General features: G+C 38.0%; 1 non-coding gene across 1 annotated transcript; it reads left to right on the top strand.

The window, feature by feature from the left end:
* The first annotated feature begins 16,996 nt into the window (after positions 1–16,996).
* Positions 16,997–17,104, top strand: LOC112767786 (small nucleolar RNA R71). The gene has a single exon (XR_003185226.1). It is a non-coding gene; the product is annotated as a small nucleolar RNA R71 (small nucleolar RNA).
* Positions 17,105–21,209: the final 4,105 nt, after the last annotated feature.

Genomic DNA, 21,209 nt, shown 5'->3' with positions numbered 1-21,209 from the left:
TTATTATTTTTATTGGGGTTTGTTACTTGTGACAACCAAATTTTTGCATGAAAAGATTGTTTGTTGGTTTAGAAACTATACTTGCAACGAGATTTCATTTGTGAAATTCTATACCATCAAAAATCCATTCATCCAAATGGCACCATTGCCGGGAAATTGCAATTGTGTGCCTTGTTATTGGTTATTGTACATATGTTAATATTGTGAATAGTTTATTCTTTTGATTGGTTTGCTAGTTTTGATTTAGCAGTTGTTTCCTTTAGCTCTTGTAGTTTTTATTTTTGTCTTTTCACTATGAATTCTCATCCCTTTGGCTATGAGTTTGGTTTACAACTATGTTGTAGGAAATGAAAATTATAATGACAACATGCATCAAGGATGGAACAATCAAAGGTGGGAGGAGCCTCAAGCTTATGGACAACCTCCTTGGCAACAACCTCCTCCGGACTCTTATAGGTATAATTCTACTCCTAATGCATATCAATCCAATAGCTATGGTGGACCCCTTTGTAGTCACCAACAAGTCCCACCATATACCTATGAACCCCATCCTCAACATAACCCTCAACCACACTCACAAGCCCCTTTTCACCAAACACCTTCATATGACCCTAATCCTTACCCACCATGCCAACAATCATATGAGCCATATGAACCACACATAGAACCGCCACCACTCCAACCTCAACACTTCCAAGAACCACCTCCCCCATACTATTACCAAGATGAACCACCTCCGATGTATGCAAATTTTCAACCACAAGATGAATTCTACTTTCCACCACAATCCTCCATGGAAGAATACTCATGTCCATCGATCCAAGAGCAATATGATCTTACTTATGCTTGTAATTTGGAACAAGAATCAAGAGATTGCCTCAAGGAATCAATGGACTAGCTTCAAGCCACCATCCGTCAAAAGATAGACTCATGGGATTCATGTTGCGAGCAAAATGTGTTTAAGGATGATTGTGGAGGAGCAACCGTGGAGTGTATTGCGCAATAAGTGTAAAAAATGGAGAGTGTTGAACTGCCACATCCCTACCAAGAAGAACCACCTTCCTATCATGAACCCTTTCTCCAAAATAATGAACCCTCCGGTCCACCCCAAGCCCCAATGCATGATTCTCTCACTTTGCTACTTCAAGGACAAAGAGAAATGCAAAGGGAGGTACTAGAATCCACGCCCGCCTTGATAGAGGTGGTATACCGATTAGCCTCCTGATGCTTGAGCACTCAAGGAACTTGGTGCAAGAAATTGTGATTACATTTTTCACAACTCCGTACAACTAACCAGCAAGTGCACTGGGTCGTCCAAGTAATACCTTATGTGAGTAAGGGACGATCCCACGGAGATTGTCGGCTTGAAGCAAGCTATGGTTATCTTGTAAATCTTAGTCAGGAGATTAATGATAAAGATGATTTTGTTTATGAAAAATAAATAACATAAAATAAATGGTACTTGTGATTCAGTAATGATAAACAGGTTGAGGTTCCGGAGATGCTCTGTCATCTGAATCTCTTCTTTCCTACTGTCTTCTTCTCCAAACATCCATGGTTTTCTTCAATGGCAAGCTGTATGATCCTCTCGGATGAAAACTACCAAGTACGATCTTTGCAGCGGATAATCAACTGTCGAATTTCTCGTCTCGGATGAAAAATACCTTGTACAGCTACCGCACGGCTAATCATCTGTCGGTTCTCACTAGTGTCGGAATAGAACCCTTATACTTTTGCACACTGTCACTGTGCCCAACATTCATGAGTTTGAATCTCGTCACAGTCATCCCTTCCCAGATCCTACTCGAAATACCACAGACAAGGTTTAGACTTTCCGGATCCCAGGAATGCTTCCAATTAGTTCTAGCCTTTACCACGAAGATTCTAACCTCCGGACTCGGTCCGTGGATTAGAAACCCAAGAGATACGCACTCAAGCTGTCGCCCAGTGACTACGTTGAGCTCAGATAGAACAGGAGTGGTTGTCAGGTACGCCTTCATAGGTTTAAGAATAATGATGAGTGTCACGGATCATCATGTTCTCTATATTGAAGTATGAGTGAGTATCTTAGAATAAAATCAAGCGTGATTGAATAGAAAGTAGTAGTAATTGCATTAATCCATTGAAACACAGCAGAGCTCCTCACCCCCACCTATGGGGTTTAGAGACTCATGCCGTAGAAGATACAATATGAAGTGTAAAATGTCATAAGTCATAAACTGAATCTCTAAAAGTAGTTTTTATACTAGACTAGCAACTTAGGTTTACAGAAAATAAGTGACTAAGTACAGATAGTGCAGAAATCCACTTCCGGGACTTACTTGGTGAGTGTTTGGGCTGAGCTTTCAAGCATTCACGTGCATATGCCTAAAGTTGGAGTTAAACACCACCCTGGGTGCCAAAATGGGCGTTTAACGCCAAGAAATGTGCCAGTTCTGGCGTTTTACGCCAGAAAGTTTTTGGCTGTGTTTTAACGCCAGTTTGGGCCATTAAATCTCGGGCAAAGTATGGACTATTATATATTTCTGGAAAGCCCAAGATGTCTACTTTTTAACGCAATTTAGAGCGTGCCAATTGGGGTTCTGTAGCCCCAGAAAATCTACTTCGAGTGCAGGAGGGTCAGAATCCAACAGCATCTGCAGTCCTTTTTCAGCCTCTGAATCAGATTTTTGCTCAGGTCCCTCAATTTCAGCCAGAAAATACATGAAATCATAGAAAAACACACAAACTCATAGTAAAATCCAGAAATGTGATTTTTGAATAAAAACTAATAAAAATATAATAAAAGTAACTAAAACATATTAAAAACTATGTAAAAATAATGCCAAAAAGGGTATAAATTATTCGCTCATCACAACACCAAACTTAAATTGTTGCTTGTCCCCAAGTAACTAAAAACAAAATAGGATAAAAAGAAGAGAAAACACAATAAATTCCAAAAATATCAATGAAAATTAGTTTTAATTAGATGAGCGGGACTAGTAACTTTTTGCTTCTAAACAGTTTTGGCATCTCACTTTATCCTTTAATGTTTAGAATGATTGGCATCCATAGGAACTCAGAATTTAGATAGGGTTATTGATTCTCCTAGTTCAGTATGTTGATTCTTGAACACAGCTACTTTATGAGTCTTGGCCGTGACCCTAAGCATCTTGTTTTCCAGTATTACCACCGGAGACATAAATGCCACAGACACATACTTGGGTGAACCTTTTCAGATTGTGACTCAGCTTTGCTAGAGTCCCCAGTTAGAGGTGCCCAGAGTTCTTAAGCACACTCTTTTTTCTTTGGACCACGACTTTAACCGCTCAGTCTAAAGCTTTTCACTTGACACCTTCACGCCACAAGCACATGGTTAGGGACAGCTTGATTTGGCCACTTAGGCCAGGATTTTATTCCTTTGGGTCCTCCTATCCATTAATGCTCAAAGCCTTGGATCCTTTTTACCCTTTCCTTGTAGTTTAAAGGGTTATTGGCTTTTTCTGCTTGCTTTTTCTTTTTCTTTATTTTTTTTATTTCTTTTTTTTCCGCAAGCTTTTGTTCTTTTTTCACTGCTTTTTCTTGCTTCAAGAATCAATTTTATGATTTTTCAGATTATCAACAACATTTCTCTTTTTTCATTATTCTTTCAAGAGCCAACAATTTTAACATTCATAAACTTCACTATAAAAAATATGCACTGTTCAAGCATTCATTCAGAAAACAAAAAGTATTGCCACCACATCAAAATAATTAGACTAATTTCAAGATAAATTTTGAAACTATGCACTTCTTGTTCTTTTGCAAATAAAAACATTTTTCATTTAAGAAAGGTGAGGGATTCATGGAATCATTCATAGCTTTAAGACATAGACTCTAAACTTTATTGATCATGGAATAAAAATAAGACATAAAATAAACATAAAAGCAGACAAATAATAATAAAAGAAAGGAAATTAAAGACATAAAAATAAATGACTCTAATACTAATGCTTTATGTAACTCTTAAAATAGGTTTCTAATAATAAAATTTATCACAGAGTTAGGACTCAACAACATTGATTTTGAGGGGTAGGTGCTCCTTCAATCTGTGGGACGTCCAACTCTTCAAGGGACAGCTTCTGACGTTTTAGCTCCTGTATTTCACGCCTTTGTTTCTCTTGTTCTATGACCAGTTTGCAGAGCATGCTATTTTGATTCTGCTGCTCTTCCTTGAGTTGATTCACAGCTTCTTGCAGCTTGGTGACAGATGCTTCTAAGCGGGCCCAATAGTCAAATTGAGGAATTTCTGGGAGGAGCTCATGCACCCCCCTCTTGATGAGGTTATCTTGGATTTGAGGTCCATCCATCACTTTTTTGGTGATTAGACATTCAACTGTGATATATTCATCCACACCCATCTGTACCTCTTCATCTTTGCATAACAGACTAATCAAGCTTGGGTAGGCCAATTTGGCCTCAGTGGATTCCTTGTTTGCAAACATGTAAATTTCAACAGGGATCAGTTGATGAATCTCTACCTCCTTCCCCAGCATAATACAGTGAATCATCACCGCCCTCTTGACAGTGACTTCAGATCGATTACTGGTTGGGAGTATAGAACGCCCAATGAAATCTAGCCAACCTCTAGCAACTGGTTTGAGATCTCCTCTCTTTAACTGGTTTGGGACACCTTTTGAATTGGTAATCCACTTGGTTTCAGGGAGGCATATGTCCTCTAGAACTTGATCTAGCCTTTTTATCCTTGGCCATTCTCCTATTAAAGGACTCTAGATCATCTTGTAGTTGAGGAAGTTTGAGAACTTCTCTCACTTTGTCAAAATAGAAGTAAATAATCTTCCCTCTGACCATAGTCCGAAAGGAGTAGAAAGCGGTTCCCTCTATTCTTTGCTTTTCTGTCATCCACAGATTTAAATAAAATTTCTGGACTATGTTTCTTCCAAATATATCTCAGGATTAGCCAGGACTTCCCAGCCCCTATTTTGAATCTACTCTTGGATCTCCAGGTATTCATCTTCTTTCAGATTGAACCTAACTTCCAGGATCACTGATCTTCTGCACACAATTTTGAAATAATGGTCAGCATGTTCTTTGGTGCAGAAGTTTTCATGCATCAAACGTGGTTTTGGATTGCTTTCTTTCTTGTCTTTTGAAGTGGTTTGTCTTCCTTTGGGTGCCATGAAATTGGTTTGTTTTAACTCAGGGATCACGGAAATCATACCAAACTTAGAGTTTTGCTTGCACTCAAGCAAGATAAAAAGAAAGAAGATGAATAGATGGAGAGAAGGATTCGAATGATGGAGTAGAGGGGATGGCCGAATGTATAAATAAAGGGGAGGGAGGGAACGGGTTTGAATTTTTAGAAAAAATATATGATTTGAAATATATGATTGATAAAAGATAAACATGATGTGAAAAAGAGAAGATTGTTTTCAAAAATTGATAGATATGAAAAAGATATGAGGAAGTTAAATCTAGATTTTTGTTTATGATCTAAGAAATAAAAGATAATATGAATGAATTAAAAAGATTTGAAAAGAAAATTTGGAAAGATGAATGAATTTTTGAAAAAGAATTGAAAAGAATTGAAAGAGAAATAAAAAATAATTTATAAGATTATGAATTTTTGTTAATGGAAATTAGAAAATGAATGTTTGTAATGTTTGGATGCAGAAAATTTTGAATTAAAATATGAAAATTCGAAATTATCTCTCCCCTAGCTGTTCTAGTGTTAAACGCCCAGAATGATACCCATTCTGGCATTTAACGCCCATCTGGTGGCCATTTTGGGTGTTTAACGCCCAACCAGGTACCCTGACTGGTGTTAAACGCTAGAAATCCTTCTTTACTGGGCATTTTTCTGAACACCTAGAATGCTGCTATTTCTGGTGTTAAATGCCCAAAATGCTGCCCATTCTGGCATTTAACGCCCAGAATGATACCTTTACTGGCATCAAACGCCCAGAATGGTAGCCATTCTGGCGTTTAATGCCCAAATTGCCTCTTTACTGGTGTTTTGACGCTAGCGAGCTCCTTTTCTCTGTGATTTCTCTGTTTTATGTCTTGAACCTCCATTTTCCTAACTTATTCGCTAAAATGCATTAGCTAACATTAGGAACAAAATTAAATACTTATATAATTGTTATAAACATCTAATTTTTGATAATGGCTGGGTTGCCTCCCAGCAAGCGCTTCTTTACTGTCTTTAGCTGGACTTTTGCTGAGTTTTTAATTTAGTCTCAGTTTTGAGTAGTCTTGCTCAACATTCCCTTAAAGATAATGTTTAATTCTCTGTCCATTAACAATGAACCTTTTGTCAGAATCAATATCTTGAAGCTCTACATAACCATATGGTGACACACTTGTAATCACATATGGTCCCCTCCACCAGGATTTCAATTTCCCAGGGAACAATCTGAGCCTAGAGTTAAACAGCAGAACCTTCTGTCCTGGCTCAAAGACTCTAGATGACAGCCTTTTGTCATGCCATCTTTTTGCTTTCTCTTTATAGATTTTAGCATTTTTGAAATCATTGAGTCTGAACTCCTCTAGCTCATTCAACTGGAGTAATCTTTTCTCTCCAGCTATCTTAGCATCAAGGTTTAGGAACCTGGTTGCCCAGTAGGCCTTGTGTTCCAGTTCTACTGGCAGATGATAGGCTTTTCCATACACAAGTTGGTATGGAGAGGTCCCTATAGGAGTCTTGAATGCTGTTCTGTATGCCCACAGAGCATCATCCAGACTTCTTGCCCAATCCCTTCTACGGGTACTTATAGTCTGTTCCAAGATTCATTTAGTTCTCTATTCGAGACTTCAGCCTACCCATTTATCTGTGGATGATATGGAGTCACCACTTTATGGTTAATTTCATAGCGTACCAGAGCATAGTCAAGCTATTTATTGCAGAAATGAGTACCTCTATCACTGATAAGTATCCTAGGGACACCGAACCTGCTGAAGATATGCTTCTGTAGGAACTTCATCACTGTCTTGGTATCATTAGTGGGTGTTGCAATTGCCTCTACCCATTTGGATACATAGTCTACTGCCACTAGAACATAAGTGTTTGAATATGATGGTGGGAAAGACCCCATGAAGTCAATACCCCATACATCAAACAACTCAATCTCTAAGATCCCTTGCTGAGGCATGGCATAACCGTGAGGTAGATTACCAGCTCTTTGGCAACTATCACAGTTACATACAAACTCTCGGGAGTCTCAATAGAGAGTAGGCCAGTAGAAGTCACATTGGAGAACCTTTGTGGCTGTTCGCTCACCTCCAAAATGTCCTACATATTGTGATCCATGGCAATGCCATAGGATCTTCTGTGCCTCTTCTCTAAGCATGCATCTACGGATCATTTCATCTGCACACCTCTTAAAGAGATATGGTTCATCTCACAAGTAGTACTTTGCATCAGTAACCAATTTTTTCGTTTGCTGCTTACTGTACTCCTTGGGTATAAATCTCACAAATTTATAGTTTGCAATGTCTGCAAACCATGGTATTTCCTGAATGGCAAAGAGTTGCTCATCCGAAAAGGTTTCAGAGATCTCAGTAGAAGGGAGGGACGCTCCTGCTACTGGTTCTATCCGGGATAGGTGATCAGCTACTTGGTTCTCTGTCCCTTTTCGGTCTCTTATTTCTATATCAAACTCTTACAGAAGCAACACCCATCTTATGAGTCTGGGTTTTGAATCCTACTTAGTGAGGAGATATTTTAGAGCAGCATGGTCAGTGTACACAATCACTTTTGATCCCACTAAGTAAGATCTGAGCTTGTCAATGGCATAAACCACTGCAAGCAGCTCCTTTTCTGTGGTTGTGTAATTCTTCTGTGCGTCATTCAAAACACGGCTAGCATAGTAAATGACGTGCAGAAGCTTATTATGCCTCTGTCTCAATACTGCACCAATGGCATGGTCACTGGCATCACACATTAGTTCGAATGGTAATGTCTAGTCTGGTGCAGAAATGACTAGTGCTGTGACCACCTTAGCTTTCAGAGTTTCAAACGCCTGCAGACACTCTGTGTCAAATACAAATGGCGTGTCAGCAGCTAGCAGATTGCTCAGAGGTTTTGCTATTTTTGAAAAATCCTTTATAAACCTCCTATAGAATCCTGCATGCCCTAGAAAGCTTCTGATTGCCTTAACATTGGTAGGTGGTGGTAATTTTTCAATTACCTATACCTTAGCTTGATCCACCTCCATTCCCTTGTTTGAAATTTTGTGCCCAAGGACAATTCCTTCAGTCACCATAAAGTGACATTTTTCCCAGTTTAAAACCAACTTAGTCTCTTGGCACCTTTTTAGGACAAGTGCTAGATGGTCAAGATAGGAGCTGAATGAATCTCCAAATACTGAGAAGTCATCCATGAAGACTTCCAGAAATTTTTCTGCCATATCAGAGAAGATAGAGAGCATGCACCTCTGAAAGGTTGCAGGTGCATTGCACAAACCAAATGGCATCCTTTTGTAGGCAAATACTCCAGAAGGACATGTGAATGCTGTTTTCTCTTGGTCCTGAGGATCTACTGTAATTTGGTTGTAACCTGAATAGCTATCCAAAAAGCAGTAGTATTCCTGACCTACTAGTCTTTTTAGTATCTGGTCTATGAATGCTAAAGGAAAATGATCCTTTCTGGTGGCTGTATTGAGCCTTCTGCAGTCAATACACATACGCCACCCTGTAACTGTTCATGTAGGAACCAGTTCATTCTTTTCATTATGAACCACTGTCATGCCTCCCTTCTTGGGGACAACTTGGACAGGGCTAAACCAGGGGCTATCAGAAATAGGATAAATAATCACAGCCTCTAGTATCTTAGTGACCTCTTTTTGCACCACCTCCTTCATGGATGGATTCAGCCGCCTCTGTGGTTGAACCACTGGCTTAGCATCATCCTCCAATAGGATCTTGTGCATGCATCTGGCTGGACTAATGCCCTTAAGATCACTTATGGACCACTGATAAACCCCATTTGTAGGGTTTATCTTGTGCTTAATTTAGGGGATTTTATGACCTTTTACCCACATTTATTCAATGAAATAGCATGATTTCATGATTGTCTCCTAATTTGTGCTTAAGTGTAAAAACATGCTTTTTAGGCCCTTAATTGTTTAATCTTGATTTACCTTTGATTCCATTAGATGCCTTGATATGTTTTTTAAGTGATTTCATATTTAGGAGGCAAAGATTGGATCAAGAAAATGAAGGAAAAGCATGTAAAAATGGAGAACTCATGAAGAAATGAAGGAATCGCAAAAGCTGTCAAGCCGACCTCTTTTCACTTAATCGATCATAACTTGAGCTACAGAGGTCCAAATGATGCGATTCTAGTTGCGTTAGAAAGATAACATCCCGGTCTTCGAAATGATATAAGATTTGGCATAGTTTCATCGTGGATAGGGTGCGCACATGTACGGTACACGTACGCGCCAATGGGTGCACATGACTCACTTAATGCAACTCGTGGCCAGCGATTTTAGAAGCCTTGTGGGCCTAATCCAACTCATTTCTGATGCTATTTAAGCCAAGGATTGAAGGGGAATTAACATACTTTGATGATTAGTCATAGTTTAAGTTTTAGAATTAGTTTTAGTTAGTTTTAGAGAGAAGCTCTCACTTCTCTCTAGGATTAGGATTAGGTTTTAGATCTAGATTAGAATTCCTTAGATCTAGGTTTAATTCATGCTTTGATTTACTTTTCCTTTACAATTTCTTGTTCCTCTACTCTTCCTCTCTCTAATTTTGTATTTCATTCTTGTAATTGCTTACTTTGTTGTTGATGCACTCTTTCTTCTTATATTTTTCTTTAATGCAATTTGAGGTAATTCATTTAGATCTTGTTTTCTTTAATTGTTGTTGTTGATTTTTTACATTCAATTGTTGTTAGATTTTATTCTTGTTGATCAATTTCCTATGCTTTTCTTTTGTGCCTTCCAAGTGTTTGATGAAATGCTTGGTTGGATTTAAGTATAGATTTTGTTCCTCTTGGCCTAGGTGGAGTAATTAGTGACGCTTGAGTTATCTAATTCCTTTGTTGATTGATAATTAGAAGTTGCTAATTGACTTGGATACCACTAAACCTAGTCTTTCCCTTGGGAGTTGGCTAGGACTTGTGGAATCAAGTTAATTCATCCACTTGACTTTCCTCCATGGTTAGAGGTTAACTAAGTGGTAGCAATGGACAATTCTCATCACAATTGAGGAGGATAATAAGGATAGGACTTCCAATTCTTATAACCTTGCCAATAGCTTTGTTAGTTGTTAGTTTATTTTCTTTGCCATTTATATTTCTTGTCTAAAACCTCAAAAACACCAAACATACCTCATAACCAATAACAAGACACTTTATTGCAATTCCTAGGGAGAACGATCTGAGGTTTAAATACTTCGGTTTATAGATTTTAGGGGTTTGTACTTGTGACAAATAAATTTTTGTATGAAAGGATTATTTGTTGGTTTAGAAACTATACTTTACAACGAGATTTCAATTGTGAAATTCTACACCACACAAGAGTCAATTCATCAACCACCAAAGAGCTGTCTTGTGTGTCCTTAGCACCTGAATTAATGCTTTCTCCTCCTGTGGTTCTAAAGTAGAGCTTATGATCACAGGAAAAGTGTCATCTTCTCCCAGAAATGCATATTTCAGGGATGGTGGTAGTGGTTTCAGCTCGGGTTTAGGAGGCTTTTCCTCTTCCTGAGGAGTTTTCAGAGGTTCGTCTGTTTTCCCTGGTTCCTCCAGATCAAGCTGAACATCTTTAAAAATATCCTCTAGCTCCGATTCGGGACTCTTAGTCATACTGACCTCTTCCACCAGGGAGTCAATAATATCAGCGCTCATGCAGTCTTTTGATGTGTCTGGATGCTGCATAGCTTTGACAGCATTTAACTTAAACTCATCCTCATTGACTCTAAGGGTTATCTCCCTTTTTTGGACGTCAATGAGGGTTTGTCCAGTTGCTAGGAAAGGTCTTCCTAGAATCAGAGTTGCACTCTTGTGCTCCTCCATTTCCAGCACTACAAAGTCAGTGGGAAAGGCAAATGGCCCAACCTTGACAATCATGTCCTTAATTACGGCTGATGGAATCTTAATGGAGCCATCAGCAAGTTTGAGGCATATCTGGGTTGGTTTAACTTCATCAGTCAAACCAAGCTTTTTGATAGTGGATGCAGGTATTAAGTTGATACTTGGCCCAAGATCACATAGAGCTGTCTTGGTACAAGCACCCTCTAATGTGCATGGTATCATAAAGCTTCCGGGATCTTTAAGCTTCTCTGGTAAGCTTTTCAGAATGACTGCACTGCATTCTTCAGTGAGGAAAAATTTTTCAGTTTCTCTCCAATCCTTCTTATGACTTAAGATCTCTTTCATGAACTTAGCATAAGAGGGTATTTGCTCAAGTGCCTCTACAAACGGAATCTTTATTTCAAGAGTCCTGAGATAGTCTGTAAAGTGGGCAAATTGTTTATCCTGTTCCGCTTGGTGGAGTTTCTGAGGATAAGGCATCTTGGCTTTATATTCTTCAACCTTAGTTGCTGCAGGTTTATCCCCTACAGAAGTGGTTGGAGAAGCCTGCTTAAGGGAGTTGTTATCAGCACTTGCAGGTATCTGATCCCTTATTGGCGTTTGAACGCCAGAATCATTCCTCTCTGGGCTCTTACTATCCTCAGAGGGAATTTGGGCAATGGCTTGGTCATCCTCTTTCAGTTGTTCCTTTCTTGGCTTTCTGCTGTCTTGAGTTGAGACATTCAATGTCTTTCCACTCTTTAATTGAATAGCTTGGTATTCTTCTGTTATTTGTTTAGATAACTGCTGTCATGTCTGATTTAATTATTTTTCCATATTTTGGTTAGCATCTTTGGCTTCTTGCAGCATCTCTTTAAATTCTGCTAACTGTTTTGTTATAGAAAATAGTTGCTGATTAAGTTCAACAATTTGTTTTGGAGAACTAAGTTCAGTGGATATTGCCTCAGCCTCTTCTTTCATAGAGGACTCACTATTTTAGTACAGGTGCTGATTTATAGCAACTGTATTAATGAGCTCTTGAGCCTCTTCAATTGTCTTTCTCATGTGTATAGATCCACCAGCTGAGTAGTTTACAGCTCACCCTCCTTTTGCGTCTGTCACTACGCCCAGCACTCGCAAGTTTGAAGTTCGTCACACTCATTCAATCCCAGAGTCCTACTCGGAATACCACAGACAAGGTTTAGACTTTCCGGACCCTCATGAATGCCGCCATCAATCTAGCTTATACCATGAAGATTCTGATTAAGAGATCCAAGAGATACTCATTCAATCTAAGGTGGAACGGAAGTGGTTGTCAGGCACGCGTTCGTGGGGGAATGATGATGATTGTCACGTTCATCACATTCATATTGAAGTGCGAATGAATATCTTAGAAGCGGAATTAGTTGAATTGAATAGAAAAATAGTAGTACTTTGTATTAATTCATGAGGAACAGCAGAGCTCCACACCTTAATCTATGGAGTGCAGAAACTCTACCGTTTGAAAATACATAAGTGATGAAGGTCCAGGCATGGCCGAATGGCCAGCCCCCAAACGCGATCAATAGATCAAAAGATAATCCAAAGATCTTCCAAAGATGTCTAATACAATAGTAAAAAGTCCTATTTATACTAAACTAGCTACTAGGGTTTACAGAAGTAAGTAATTGATGCATAAATCCACTTCCGGGGCCCACTTGGTGTGTGCTTGAGCTGAGCTTTAGCTTTCCACGTGCAGAGGCTCCTTTTGGAGTTGAACGCCAAGTTGTAACGTGTTTTTGGCGTTCAACTCTGGTTCGTGACGTGTTTCTGGCGTTTAACTCCAGACTGCAGCGTAGAACTGGCGTTCAACGCCCTTTTGCGTCGCCTAAACTCAGCCAAAGTATGGACTATTATATATTGATGGAAAGCCCGGGATGTCTACTTTCCAACGCAATTGGAAGCGCACCATTTTGAGTTTTGTAGCTCCAGAAAATCTACTTTGAGTGCAGGGAGGTCAGAATCCAACAGCATCAGCAATCCTTTTTCAACCTCTGAATCTGATTTTTGCTCAAGTCCCTCAATTTCAGCCATAAAATACCTGAAATCAGAGAAAAACACACAAACTCATAGTAAAGTCCAGAAATGTAAATTTAACATAAAAACTAATAAAAACATCCTTAAAAGTAACTAGATCCTACTAAAAACATACTAAAAACAATGCCAAAAAGCGTATAAATTATCCGCTCATCACAACACCAAACTTAAATTGTTGCTTGTCCCCAAGCAACTGAAAATCAAATAGGATAAAAAGAAGAGAATATACTATAAATTCCAAACTATCAATGAAACATAGCTCCAATTAGATGAGCGGGACTTGTAGCTTTTTGCCTCTTGAATAGTTTTGGCATCTCACTTTATCCATTGAAGTTCAGAATGATTGGCATCTATAGGAACTCAGAGTTCAGATAGTGTTATTGATTCTCCTAGTTCAGTATGTTGATTCTTGAACACAGCTACTTTATGAGTCTTGGCCGTGGCCCTAAGCACTTTGTTTTCCAGTATTACCACCGGATACATAAATGCCACAGACACATAACTGGGTGAACCTTTTCAGATTGTGACTCAGCTTTGCTAAAGTCCCCAATTAGAGGTGTCCAGGTTTCTTAAGCACACTCTTATTTTGCTTTGGACCTTGACTTTAACCGCTCAGTCTCAAGTTTTCACTTGACACCTTCACGCCACAAGCACATGGTTAGGGACAGCTTGGTTTAGCCGCTTAGGCTAGGATTTTATTCCTTTAGGCCCTCCTATCCACTGATGCTCAAAGCCTTGGGATCCTTTTATTACCCTTGCCTTTTGGTTTTAAGGGTTATTGGCTTTTTGCTCTTGCCTTTTGGTTTTTAAGAGCTTTTGGCTTTTTCTGCTTGCTTTTTCTTTTTCTTTTTTTTTTCGCCATTTTTTTTCTTTCTTTTTTTTTCTGCAAGCTTTTGTATTCACTGCTTTTTCTTGCTTCAAGAATCATTTTTATGATTTTTCAGATTATCAAATAACATGTCTCCTTGTCATCATTCTTTCAAGAGCCAATATATTTAGCATTCTTAAACAACAACTTCAAAAGACATATGCACTGTTCAAGCATTCATTCAGAAAATAAGAAGCATTGTCACCACATCAATATAATTAAACTAAGTTCAAGGATAAATTCGAAACTCATGTACTTCTTGTTCTTTTGAATTAAAACATTTTTCATTTAAGAGAGGTGATGGATTCATATTCACTACTTTAAGGCATAGACACTTAGACATTAATGATCATGTAATAAAGACACAAACATAGATAAACATTTAACATAAGAAAACGAAAAATAAAAAGTTTAAGAACAAGGAATGAGTCCACCTTAGTGGTGGTGGCATTTTCTCCTTGAGGAACCAATGATGTCCTTGAGCTCTTCTATGTCTCTTCCTTGTCTCTGTTGCTTGATCCCTAGTGATTTTGGTGCTCCTATCCTTAGTTTCTCCCAATAATTGTGTGGGAGAAAATGTATCCCCTGAGGTATCTAAGGGATCTCTTGATTTGCAGTCAAATGTTCTACCATTGAGCTATAGATCCTTTACATGAATCTCTCCATCTCCCATGACTTGGAGGTGGAAGCTTTTGTCTTCCCTTTTCTCTTTTTTTTTTTTTTAGGTTTCTCTGGCCTTAGGTGCCATCAATGGTTATGGAAAAGCAAAATAAGCAATGCTTTTACCACACCAAACTTAGAATGTTGCTCGCCCTCGAGCAGGAGAAGAAAGAATAGATGAAGAAGAAGATGTGAAAAAAAACTAGGATTATGAGGAGGGAAGGTGGGGATCTTGTGGGGTTCACAGATCCTGAGGTGTCAAGGATTTACATCCCTGCACAAATTAGGCATGTAAAATGCCTTTGCATGCAATTCTGGCGTTTAAACGCCGAACTGATGCTTGTTCTGGGCGTTCAACGCCCAGATGCAGCATGTTTCTGGCATTGAACGCCAGTTCTATGCTTGTTTCTGGCGTTCAGCGCCAGATCCATGCTCTGTTCTGGCGTTGAACACCAGCCAGATGCTCCTTACTGGCGTTTAAACGCCAGTAAGATCCTCCTCCAAGGTGTGATTTTTCTTCTACTATTTTTTATTCTGTTTTCAATTTTTATATTTATTTTGTGACTCCACATGATCATGAACCTAATAAAACATGAAAGAACAATAAAAATAAAATTAGAATTAGATAAATAAAAATTGGGTCGCCTCCCAACAAGCGCTTCTTTAATGTCAATAGCTTGACAGTGGGCTCTCATGGAGCCTCACAGATGTTCAGAGCATTGTTGAGACTCCCCAACACCAAACTTAGAGTTTGGATATGGGAGTTCAACACCAAACTTAGAGTTTGGTTGTGGCCTCCCAACACCAAACTTAGAGTTTGACTGTGGGGGCTCTGGTTGACTCTGTTTTGAGAGAAGCTTACTGTGCCTCTTTTCCATGTTTACAGAAGGATGTCCTTGAGTTTTAAACTCAAGGGAGTCCTCATTCAATTGAAGGACTAGTTCACCTCTGTTAACATCAATCATAGCTCTTGCTGTGGCTAGAAAGGGTCTTCCAAGGATGATGGATTCATCCTCATCCTTCCCAGTATCTAGGATTATGAAATCAGCAGGGATGTAAAGGCCTTCAACCTTTACTAACATGTCCTCTACTTGTCCATAAGCCTGTTTTCTGGAACTGTCTGCCATCTCTAATGATATTTCAGCAGCTTGCACCTCAAAGATTCCCAGTTTCTCCATTACAGAGAGTGGCATGAGGTTTATTCCTGACCCAAGGTCACATAGAGCCTTCTCAAAGGTCATGGTGCCTATGGTACAAGGTATTAGGAACTTTCCAGGATCCTGTTTCTTCTGAGGTAATCTCAGTTGATCCAATGCATTTAGTTCATTGGTGAACAGGGGAGGTTCATCTCCCCAAGTCTCATTACCAAATAAATTGGCATTCAGCTTCATGATTGCACCAAGGAACTTGGCAACTTGCTCTTCAGTAACATCCTCATTCTCTTCAGAAGAAGAATATTCATCAGAGCTTATGAAGGGCGTAAGGAGGTTCAATGGAATCTCTATGGTCTTTAGATGAGCCCCAAAGTCCTTTGGTTCCTCAGAGGGAAACTCCTTATTGATCACAGGACATCCCAGGAGGTCTTCCTCCTTGGGATTCACGTCCTTCTCCTCTTTTGTGGGTTCGGCTATGATGGTCAATTCAATGGCCTTGCACTCTCCTTTTGGATTTTCTTCTGTATTGCTTGGGAGAGTACTATGAGGAATTTCAGTGATCTTCTTACTCAGCTGGCCCACTTGTGCTTCCAAATTTCTAATGGAAGACCTTGTTTCATTCATGAAACTCACAGTGGCCTTAGATAGATCAGAGACTAAGTTTGCTAAATTAGAAGTATTTTGTTCAGAGTTCTCTGTCTGTTGCTGAGTGGATGATGGAAAAGGTTTACTATTGTTAAACCTATTTCTTCCACCATTATTAAAGCCTTGTTGAGGCTTTTGTTGATCCTTCCATGAGAGATTTGGGTGATTTCTCCATGAGGGATTATAGGTGTTTCCATATGGTTCACCCATGTAATTCACCTCTGCTATTGCAGGGTTTTTAGGATCATAAGCTTCTTCTTCAGAAGATGCCTCTTGAGTACTGTTGGATGCAGCTTGCATTCCATTCAGACTCTGAGAAATCATATTGACTTGCTGAGTCAATATTTTATTCTGAGCCAATATAGCATTCAGAGTGTCAATTTCAAGAACTCCCTTCTTCATAGGCGTCCCATTATTCACAGGATTCTTTTCAGAAGTGTACATGAACTGGTTATTAGCAACCATGTCAATGAGTTCTTGAGCTTCTGCAAGCATTTTCTTTAGGTGAATGGATCCACCTGCAGAAGTATCCAATGACATCTTAGCTAATTCAAACAGACCATCATAGAATATATCCAGGATGGTCCATTCTGAAAGCATGTCAGAAGGACACTTTTTGGTCAGTTGCTTATATCTCTCCCAAGCTTCATAGAGGTATTCACCTTCTTTCTGTCTGAAGGTTTGAACATCCACTCTAAGCTTACTGAGCTTTTAAGGAGGAAAGAACTTGGCTAAGAAAGCTGTGACCAGCTTATCCCAAGAGTTCAGGCTATCTTTGGGTTGAGAGTCCAACCACACTCTAGCTCTGTCTCTTACAGCAAAAGGGAAAAGCATGAGCCTGTAGACTTCAGGATCTACTCTATTAGTCTTAACAGTATCACAGATCTACAAGAATTTAGTTAAGAACTGAAAAGGATCTTCAGATGGAAGTCCATAGAACTTGCAGTTCTGCTGCATCAGAGAAACTAATTGAGGTTTCAGCTCAAAATTGTTTGCTCCAATGGTGGGGATGGAGATGCTTCTTCCATGTAAATTAGAATTAGGTGCAGTAAAGTCACCAAGCATCCTCCTTGCATTATTATTATTTTCGGCTGCCATCTCCTCTTCTTGTTCGAAAATTTCTGAAAGGTGCTTGCTGGATTGTTGTAATTTAGCTTCTCTTAGTTTCCTCTTCAGAATCCTTTCAGGTTCTGGATCTGCTTCAACAAGAATATTCTTGTCCTTGCTCCTGCTCATATGAAAAACAGGGACAGAAAAATAATAATAATAGGGATCCTTTTTGCCCAAGTATAGAGGTTCCCCTTTGTGAGTAGAAGAAGAAAAGAATGTAATGTAAAGAAGGGAAGAAGAGAAAATTCGAACACAGATGGAAGAGGGGGTTCGAATTTGGGTGGGATGAAGTGTTAGTAGATGAATAAATAAATAGAAGGAGAGGAGAGAGAAAGAGAATTTTCGAAAATTATTTTTGAAAAATGGTTAGTGATTTTCGAAAATTAGGAATGAAATCAAATTAAAATTAAAAATTGAAACAATTAGTTAATTAAAAAGAATTTTTGAAAAAAGAGGGAAGAGATTTTCGAAAATTAGAGAGAGAGAGTTAGTTAGGTAGTTTTGAAAAAGATAAGAAACAAACAAAAAGTCAATTAGTTAGTTGAAACAAATTTGAAAATCAATTTTGAAGAGATAAGAAGATAAGAAGTTAGAAAAGATTTTTTTTTTAAAAAAGCAAATTTTTGAAAAAGATATGTTTTAAAAAGATATGATTAAAAAGATATGATTTTGAAAAACATAAGATAGAAAGATATTTTTGAAAAGATATGATTGAAATTACTTTTGAAAAAAATTTGATTTTTAAAATCACAATTAATGACCTGATTCACAAGAAATCATAAGATATGATTCTGGAATTTAAAGTTTGAATCTTTCTTATCAAGCAAGTAACAAACTTGAAATTTTTGAATCAAAACATTAATTGATGATGTGATTTTCGAAAATATGATATAAAATTAAGAAAAAGAATTTGAAAATATTTTGAAAAAGATTTTTGAAATTTTCAAAAAAAAATAAAAAAATTGGAAAAGATATGATTTTTGAAAAAGATTTGAAAAAGATAAGATTTTTAAATTGAAAATTTGATTTGACTCATAAGAAACAACTAGATTTTAAAAATTTTTGAAAAAGTCAACTCAAATTTTTGAATTTTATGAGAGAAAAGAGGGAAAGATATTTTTTTTATTTTTGAATTTTTATGATGAGAGAGAAAAACATGAAAATGATGCAATGCATGAAAATTTTTAGATCAAAACAATGAATACATGCAAGAATGCTATGAATGTCAAGATGAATACCAAGAACACTTTGAAGATCAAGATGAACACCAAGAACTTATTTTTGAAAAATTTTTGATGCCAAGAAAACATGCAAGACACCAAACTTAGAAATCTTTAATGCTTAGACATTAAGAATTCAAGAATGCATATGAAAAACACCATACAACACAAAACAATATAATATGAAGATCAATCAACAAGGTTTATCAAGAACAACTTGAAGATCATGATGAATGCAATGCATGAATGCAATTTTCGAAAAATGCAAGATGAGTATGCAATTGACACCAAACTTAAAATTGACTCAAGACTCAAACAAGAAACACAAAATATTTTTGATTTTTTTTATTTTTGATTTTTTTTTTTGGATTTTTCAAAAATTATTTGTGAAAAAGAAAAATAAAGATTCCAAAATTTTTAATATGAATTCCAGGAATCTTGCACTCTTAGTCTAAAGCTCCAATCTGAGGGTTAGACATGGCTTAATAGCCAGTCAAGCTTTAGCGTGTAAATCAGGTGGATCAGGAATAACAGCAGGTGGATTAGCAACAACTAGCTTGCTCTTGATAATGTTGGGTTGGAAGCCCCAGTCCAAATAAATTTAGACATGGCTTTACAGCCAGTCAGGCTTCAACATGCTTCATGAAACACTAGAATTCATTCTTAAAAAATTTTAGAATAATTTTTGAAAACAGATGAGAAATTTTTGAAAGATTTTTTTTGTTTTTTTTTTTTGAAAAATTTTTGAAAATAAAACAAAAAGAAAATTACCTAATCTGAGCAACAAGATGAACCGTCAGTTGTCCAAACTCAAACAATCCCTGGCAACGGCGCCAAAAACTTGGTGCGCAGAAATTGTGATCCCTGAGGTTGTAAAATTTGTTGTTCGTTCTCTTCCTGGCAATGGCGCCAATAACTGGTGCACAATACCATGGTCCAAGCATAACTTCACAACTTCGCACAACTAACCAGCAAGTGCACTGGGTCGTCCAAGTAATAAAACCTTACGTGAGTAAGGGTCGATCCCACGGAGATTGTTGGTATGAAGCAAGCTATGGTCACCTTGTAAATCTCAGTCAGGCGGATATCAAATAGTTATGGAGTTTTTGAAAATAATAAATAAATAGAAAATAAAGATAGAAACACTTATGTAATTCATTGGTGGGAATTTCAGATAAGCGTATAGAGATGCGTTCATTCCCCTGAATAAGTTGAGTTGAATAGAAAAACAGTAGTACTTTGTATTAATTCATGAGGAACAGCAGAGCTCCACACCTTAATCTATGGAGTGCAGAAACTCTACCGTTTGAAAATACATAAGTGATGAATGTCCAGGCATGGCCGAATGGCCAGCCCCCAAACGTGATCAATAGATCAAAAGATAATCCAAAGATCTTCCAAAGATGTCTAATACAATAGTAAAAAGTCCTATTTATACTAAACTAGCTACTAGGGTTTACAGAAGTAAGTAATTGATGCATAAATCTACTTCCGGGGCCCACTTGTGTGCTTGGGCTGAGCTTTAGCTTTCCACGTGCAGAGGCTCCTTTTGGAGTTGAACGCCAAGTTGTAACGTGTTTTTGGCGTTCAACTCTGGTTCGTGACGTGTTTCTGGCGTTTAACTCCAGACTGCAGCGTAGAACTGGCGTTCAACGCCCTTTTGCGTCATCTAAACTCGGCCAAAGTATGGACTATTATATATTGCTGGAAAGCCCTGGATGTCTACTTTCCAACGCAATTGAAAGCATGCCATTTTGATTCTGTAGTCCAGAAAATCCACTTTGAGTTCATGGAGGTCAGAATCCAACAGCATCAGCAGTCCTTCTTCAACCTCTGAATCTGATTTTTGCTCAAGTCCCTCAATTTCAGCCAGAAAATACCTGAAATCACAGAAAAACACACAAACTCATAGTAAAGTCCAGAAATGTGAATTTAACATAAAAACTAATAAAAACATCCCTAAAAGTAACTAGATCCTACTAAAAACATACTAAAAGCAATGCCAAAAAGCGTATAAATTATCCGCTCATCATGCACGAAATTGTGATTACACTTTTCACAACTCCGTATAACTAACCAGCAAGTGGACTAGGTCGTCCAAGTAATACCTTACGTGAGTAAGGGTCGATCCCACGGAGATTGTCAGCTTGAAGCAAGCTATGGTTATCTTGTAAATCTTAGTCAGAAGATTAATGATAAAGATGATTTTGTTTATGAAAAATAAATAACATGAAATAAATGGTACTTGTGATTCAGTAATGAGAAAACAGGTTGAGGTTCTAGAGATGCTCTATCATTTGAATCTCTGCTTTCCCACTGTCTTCTTCTCCAAACACGCATGGTTTCCTTCAATGGCAAGCTGTATGATCCTCTCAGATGAAAAATACCAGGTACAATCTATGCACGACTAATCAACTGTCGGATTTCTCATCTCGGATGAAAAATACCATGTACAGCTACCACACGGCTAATCATCT

This window comes from Arachis hypogaea, chromosome 17, assembly GCF_003086295.3.
Source record: "Arachis hypogaea cultivar Tifrunner chromosome 17, arahy.Tifrunner.gnm2.J5K5, whole genome shotgun sequence".
NCBI classification, from domain to species: domain Eukaryota; kingdom Viridiplantae; phylum Streptophyta; class Magnoliopsida; order Fabales; family Fabaceae; genus Arachis; species Arachis hypogaea.
Note: the sequence above shows the minus strand (reverse complement) of the source record. Positions and strands in the feature narration are given on the sequence as shown.